This window comes from Nicotiana sylvestris, chromosome 6, assembly GCF_000393655.2.
Source record: "Nicotiana sylvestris chromosome 6, ASM39365v2, whole genome shotgun sequence".
Classification (NCBI taxonomy): Eukaryota; Viridiplantae; Streptophyta; class Magnoliopsida; order Solanales; family Solanaceae; genus Nicotiana; species Nicotiana sylvestris.
This window is the reverse complement of record NC_091062.1, coordinates 208,142,466-208,148,687: the sequence shown is the minus strand read 5'-3', so window position 1 is coordinate 208,148,687 and position 6,222 is coordinate 208,142,466.

The following is a 6,222-nucleotide window of genomic DNA, read 5'->3' as shown; positions in this document are numbered from 1 at the left end:
TGTCGAAACTCTATCGAAATTTTGAAAAAAGAAAAAGAAGGAATGTTTTATGTTTTACGTTTGTTTGTTTGTTATGAATAATAGTTTGTTTATTTGTTGTAATAAAAATAATAATAATAAAAATATATAGAAAATGGAAAAGGGTCTTCTCAAAAATAGTTTATTTACCCGAACTACGCGGGTTTGATTCTCACCGGATGTGAGATACGTAGGCAACCCTCATCGGGTCCAACCCCACCTTTTGCTAAAATAGCCAAAAACCAATAAAAAAAAATATGTCAAATTTTAATTTTGTCATAAAGAAGTCGGGTGACGCTGTTTTATCAAGACATAGCCGAATGTTCCCGAAAGGGACGTCGGAAGGCTGACTTTGCATAAACAGCCACCTTTGGGTCATCTTTTTAAGATTTGGTCCAGTTGACCCACACAACCTTAAAAATATTCGTCCCCGAGGCGTTGAAAGGCCGTGTTTGCAATGTTGAGTTTTCTATTTTTGAAAAATAATAAAAAAGAGTCATAAATAAGTCAGGGTGATGCTGTTTTTGTCAAAAATAGCCGAATGTTCCCGAAAGGGACGTCGGAAGGCTGACTTTGCATAAACAGCCACCTTTTGGGTCATGTTTAGGATTTTGGTCCAGTTGACCCACACAGCCTTAAAAAATCTTCGTCCCCGAGGCGCTGAAGGGCCGTGTTTGCAACACTACGTTTTCATTGTAATTTGAAAAAAAAATAAAGAGTCAGCGGTCAGGTGAATACCGTTTGAATTTTTGTCATAATAAGCCGAGCCAGCTTCGGCCGCATCTTAAACTGTTCTTGCCGAAATAGCCTTAGAGTATCTTTCAGTTGTCGAAAGGTTATTTTCGTAAAAGAATGGACAAGTTTGTAAAAGTGTCATAAAATAATCCTCCTCGGCCTCAAAATTCATGTGAAAGTTGGAAGGGGCCACATTTGCAAAAACAACCATTTGGTTAAAATTAGCAAACGGAGGAAGGAAGTTGGCCATTTGTTTTTGAAGTTTGCAAATCTTATGATTAGAATACGTGGGTTGATTGATTTTCGAGTTTGTAGGTCATCTTCAAACCTTTGAAACCCAGTTTGTTCTAATATGAAAATTAAAAAATATTTATTATTGTGTATCATTGTTGTCCGAACTACGCAAGGTCTGATTCATGCGGGGTCATGATACGTAGGCAATCTCCATAAGATTCGACCACAACAAAAAGAAAAGCAAAAAAAAAAAAGAAATGAAAAAAAGAGAATGAAAATAAAAAGAATGAAAAAGAAAAAGAAAAAAAAGAAATGAAAAAAGGAAAAAATGAATGAAAAAAAATCGAAAAAAAAGAAAAAGAAAAAAAAGATGTTGTCAATAATGAGGACCGACTGAGTCCATTCTAACCTGTTTTGTTTTGAATCACAAAGAAAGAAGGTGGTTGGTTTGTGGTAAGCCGGAAATACAAGGCACGCTTTGCGGGGATCAGGCGTGATGACAGAAGCATTCGAGTCCTATTGGGAACTTGTTGACTAAGGGTGATGATATTGAAGTTGGCAATGGTCTGGCAATACTGATGCAAAGCTCAGTGGCTAAGATGCCAGTTTCGCTAAAGTGGGAGGACGCTCCGTTCCTTGGTTAACAAGAAAGAAGCATTTGGTGGCTTATTTTGTTGTCATTTCTGTTGTCCGGATTATTAAGGTTGTAATTTGGATTTTGTCCTGTGTCAAACCTTCTTATCTTTCCATTTTGTCATAGCAGTTTGTTTTAAATTTTGTCCAGTTTGTGTTAGGATTTTATTCTGGTTGTTTTGTTTGTTTTATTATTCAAACCATTTCGCTGGTAGTCTAATACAAAGCCGGTCTTTTGTTATTTCCAGTCGTCTTTTTGTTTAGTCCTTTTATCATTTCGTTCAATGCCGATTCTAGGGACATGACATGCGCACCCAGTTTGGGCCTAATCTTAAAGAGTTAATCATAAAACCCTGGGAAGGTGATCAAAGCATTTAAAGGAAATAAGAACGGTTTGAGATTATTTGGATCCCGAGTCATGTGGAACTAGGGCAAGGAAAACACAAATAAAACCGTTAAAAGCAAGATTCGCCAAATTGGCATGAGGGTCATTCATGATAATGAGAGTGTCGCCCAACGGTGCTTTAGAAATGACAAAGGAAAAAGCAAATGTTTAACATAATTGTCAAGTCCTGCACCATCGGAAGAGACTATAAATCTATGTTCAATTGTGTTGTTTGCACTTGGCATGTTTTAAAGACTGGAATGACGAAGGCATTTTGTTCTGCTACCTAAACACTTTATCCTTCGTTACCCCTTTTGAGCCTTATTTATTTTCTTTCATACCCCTCGTTCGGAATCAGTAGCAACAAAGAGAAAAAGAGAAAGAAAGAAAACAACAAAACAAAAAAAGAAAAAAAAAAGAAAAGAAAAGAAAAGAAAAATGATAGCATAAAAAAGAAAAAAGAAAAAAAAAGGAAAGTCAAATGAAAACAGAGGAGTTGGGAACTACGTTTGACCTGATTCCTCAAAGAGGATACGTAGGCGCTTCACGGCTCGGTCATAGTTTTGAAAAATGAAAAAAAAAATCAATCAATTAAAATATCCCCAAGCAAGAAACTGGGGCAGATGTTGCGTTTGTTGTAAATAAATCTAGTTCCGAAGGTTGTAATTAATAACCCAAAATCGATGCATTTTTGAGCCTTTAATACCCTTTCTTTCTAACCCTATCCAAAACCCACATTACGGTCCAAAGAAAGACCTTCTGACCAGTCTTCAAAAGATGCCAAGTCAGACAAATGAGAGTCTTACCGGCGAACATAACATTCTGTTCCACAGCAGAAAGGACTCTAATCTCCAGCAGAGAGAGTCATACCGGCAACACTCCAAATCCCCAGCTGGAAAGTGATACAAATGAGAGAGTCTTATCGGTGAAAATCTTCACGGACACCATAAGGCGATGAAAGCTGAGAGAAAAACCCAAAATGAGAGAGGCTTGATAGTGAAAACCCTTCGGGCACTACAAGTCGAATAAGATTGGGAATCAGATGGGGAATAGTCAAGGGAAGACCTTGAAAGACGATTGATGACGAAGGATAGGCCACATATGCATGTCATGACCATTAGAGTCAGTGTTTTCATTTGATAGGTTTTTATTTATAGTTTCTTTTGTTAAAGAGTCATTTTTTCCTTTGTCTTTTATTCTGTTCCCTTTTATCTTTTCCTTTCATAGAAATTTCCCCAGTAGAGTCTGTCTGGTCAGAACAAGTGTGAATTGACTTCAAAATATGCCATCAGCTTTCCAATTATGCAATATAAGATCTGAATAGTACATCCAAGTGGTATAGTCAGCAAGGAACAAGCGCGAGGCCAGTGTCAAGAAAGATATCCCCAGCAAAAGGGAATTGACGAGTATCAAAAGGGATATCCTTGCCAAAACCAAGGTTATAAACCTCAAGGCCAAGGCCCATGAACAAAGCAAGGAAAGCAGTGTGCATGATTTGGGGAAATTCATGCTAGACTAAAAGGTCGGGGAAATGCCAGTTTCCGAGCTATGCCACAAAAGAAGAGGGATATCCCCAGCAGAAAGGGATTATCCCCAGCAAATAATATCATCCCTAACAAGTTGTGCAACGCAGAGCAGGGAAGGAGAAAGGGAAAAGCCATCCCAGTAGGAGTATCACAACCAACCACCATGTTTTAAACTAACAAATTTTGTTTGATTTGAAACAGGTAAAGGAAATGGCATTGATACCAGAAATGCATGCCACTAGGGATAGTATCAAACTGGGGCAGAAAATTTTCCTTCCATTTAGAAAATTTCCTGGAAGTCAGGTACCCATTCGGGGAAGAATAAAGATAACGCCAGTCTCAAGGGAAGTGGTCTTAGAACCAGCATCATTCCCAACAGCCTCCTGAAGAGTGAAGCACTAGTTTTGAAGGAATCAGAATCCCCCAGCAGTGTTATCCTCGACAGCGTTATCCCCAGCTGATAACATTTTACCCCCCAACAGGTAAGTAAATAATTCCCCAACAGTGTTATCCCTAGCAGTTTCGAGGAGTCCAACACAGGTTTGTTGCAAATCGGTATCCTCAGCGGTTCCTTTCGGGGAAAGCCAAAACGACTCTTAATGGAGGTAGTCTTCGAAGGGAGAAGCTATGCAAAAAAAAAACAAAAAAAAAAGAAGAAAACAAAAAGAATAAAAAGTATATATATAAAAAAAAGGGAAAGTCATCCCCATCAGAAAGAAGGAAATGGTTCACGTATAGGAGACGCACTTCCTAAGTGAATTTTCATTAATAGGAGACTCACTTCCTAATTTGAAATCATTAAAGTTTTACCCATAGGAGAGACATTTCCTCCTGAGTTTGTTTTAGTTTCACCCGTAGGAGATGCATTTCCTCCTAAGTTTGTTTTGCCCATAGGAGATGCATTTCCTCCTAAGTTTGTTTTGCCCATAGGAGATGCATTTCCTCCTAAGTCTAGTTTTCCCCATAGGAGATGCATTTCCTCCTAAGTTTTACCCATAGGAGACGCATCTCCTCCTAAGTTTGTTTAGTTTCACCCATAGGAGATGTATTTCCTCGTAAAGTTTATTTTTACCAATAGGAGACGCACATCCTAAGTTAAGTTTCACCAATAGGAGACGCACTTCCTAAGATAAGTTTTACCAGTAGGAGACACACTTCCTAAGTTAATTTCACCAATAGGAAACGCACTTCCTAAGTAAGTTTCACCAAGAGGAGACGCACTTCCTCAGCAAGTTTCACCAAGAGGAGACGCACTTCCTAAGTTAGTTTCACCAACAGGAGACGCACTTCCTAAGAATAATTTCACCAGTAGGAGACGCACTTCCTAAGCAAGTTTCACCAATAGGAGACGCACTTCCTAAGTAAGTTTCACCAATAGGAGACGCACATCCTAAGTAAGTTTCACCAATAGGAGACGCACTTCCTAAGATAAGTTTCACCAAGAGGAGACGCACATCCTAAGTAAGTTTCACCAATAGGAGACGCACTTTCTAAGATAAGTTTCACCAAGAGGAGACGCACTTCCTAAGAATAATTTCACCAATAGGAGACGCACTTCCTAAGTAAGTTTCACCAAGAGGAGACGCACTTCCTAAGAATAGTTTCACCAATAGGAGACGCACTTCCTAAGTTAGTTTCACCAACAGGAGACGCACTTCCTAAGAATAATTTCATTAGTAGGAGACGCACTTCCTAAGCAAGTTTCACCAATAGGAGACGCACTTCCTAAGTAAGTTTCACCAATAGGAGACGCACTTCCTAAGATAAGTTTCACCAGTAGGAGACGCACTTCCTAAGTAAGTTTCACCAAGAGGAGACGCACATCCTAAGTAAGTTTCACCAATAGGAGACGCACTTCCTAAGATAAGTTTCACCAAGAGGAGACGCACATCCTAAGTAAGTTTCACCAATAGGAGACGCACTTCCTAAGATAAGTTTCACCCAGAGGAGACGCACTTCCTAAGAATAATTTCACCAATAGGAGACGCACATCCTAAGATAAGTTTCACCAGTAGGAGACGCACTTCCTAAGAATAGTTTCACTAATAGGAGACGCACTTCCTAAGAATAATCTCACTAATAGGAGACGCACTTCCTAAGTATAGTTGTACCCAACAGGAGACGCACTTCCTAAGTATAGTTGTACCCATATGAGACGCACTTCCTAAGTAAGTTTTACCAATAGGAGATGCACTTCCTAAGAACAGTTTTTCCCAATAGGAGACGCACTTCCTAAGTTTATTGTACCCACAGGAGATGCATTTCCTTAAGTTTATTTTACCAATAGGAGACGCACTTCCTTAAGTTTACTTTTACCACACAGGAGACGCACTTCCTAAGTTTACTTTTACCCCATAGGAGACGCACTTCCTAAATTAAGATTTCACTCATAGGAGACGCACTTCCTAAATTATTTTCATTCATAGGAGACGCACTTCCTAGTTCAAAATCATTAAGGTTTCACCCATAGGAGACGCACTTCCTAAGACTATTTTACCCCTAGGAGACGCACTTCCTAAGTTTAATTTCATGCATAGGAAACGCACTTCCTGAATTAAGTTTTCATTATTAGGAGACGCACTTCCTAGTCTAGTTCGCTCAGGTTATACTTTTACTTTAGGAGACGCACTTCCTAGGCTTTTCAGATTATATTTTATTTCAGGAGACGCACTTCCGGAATTGAGATTTCAC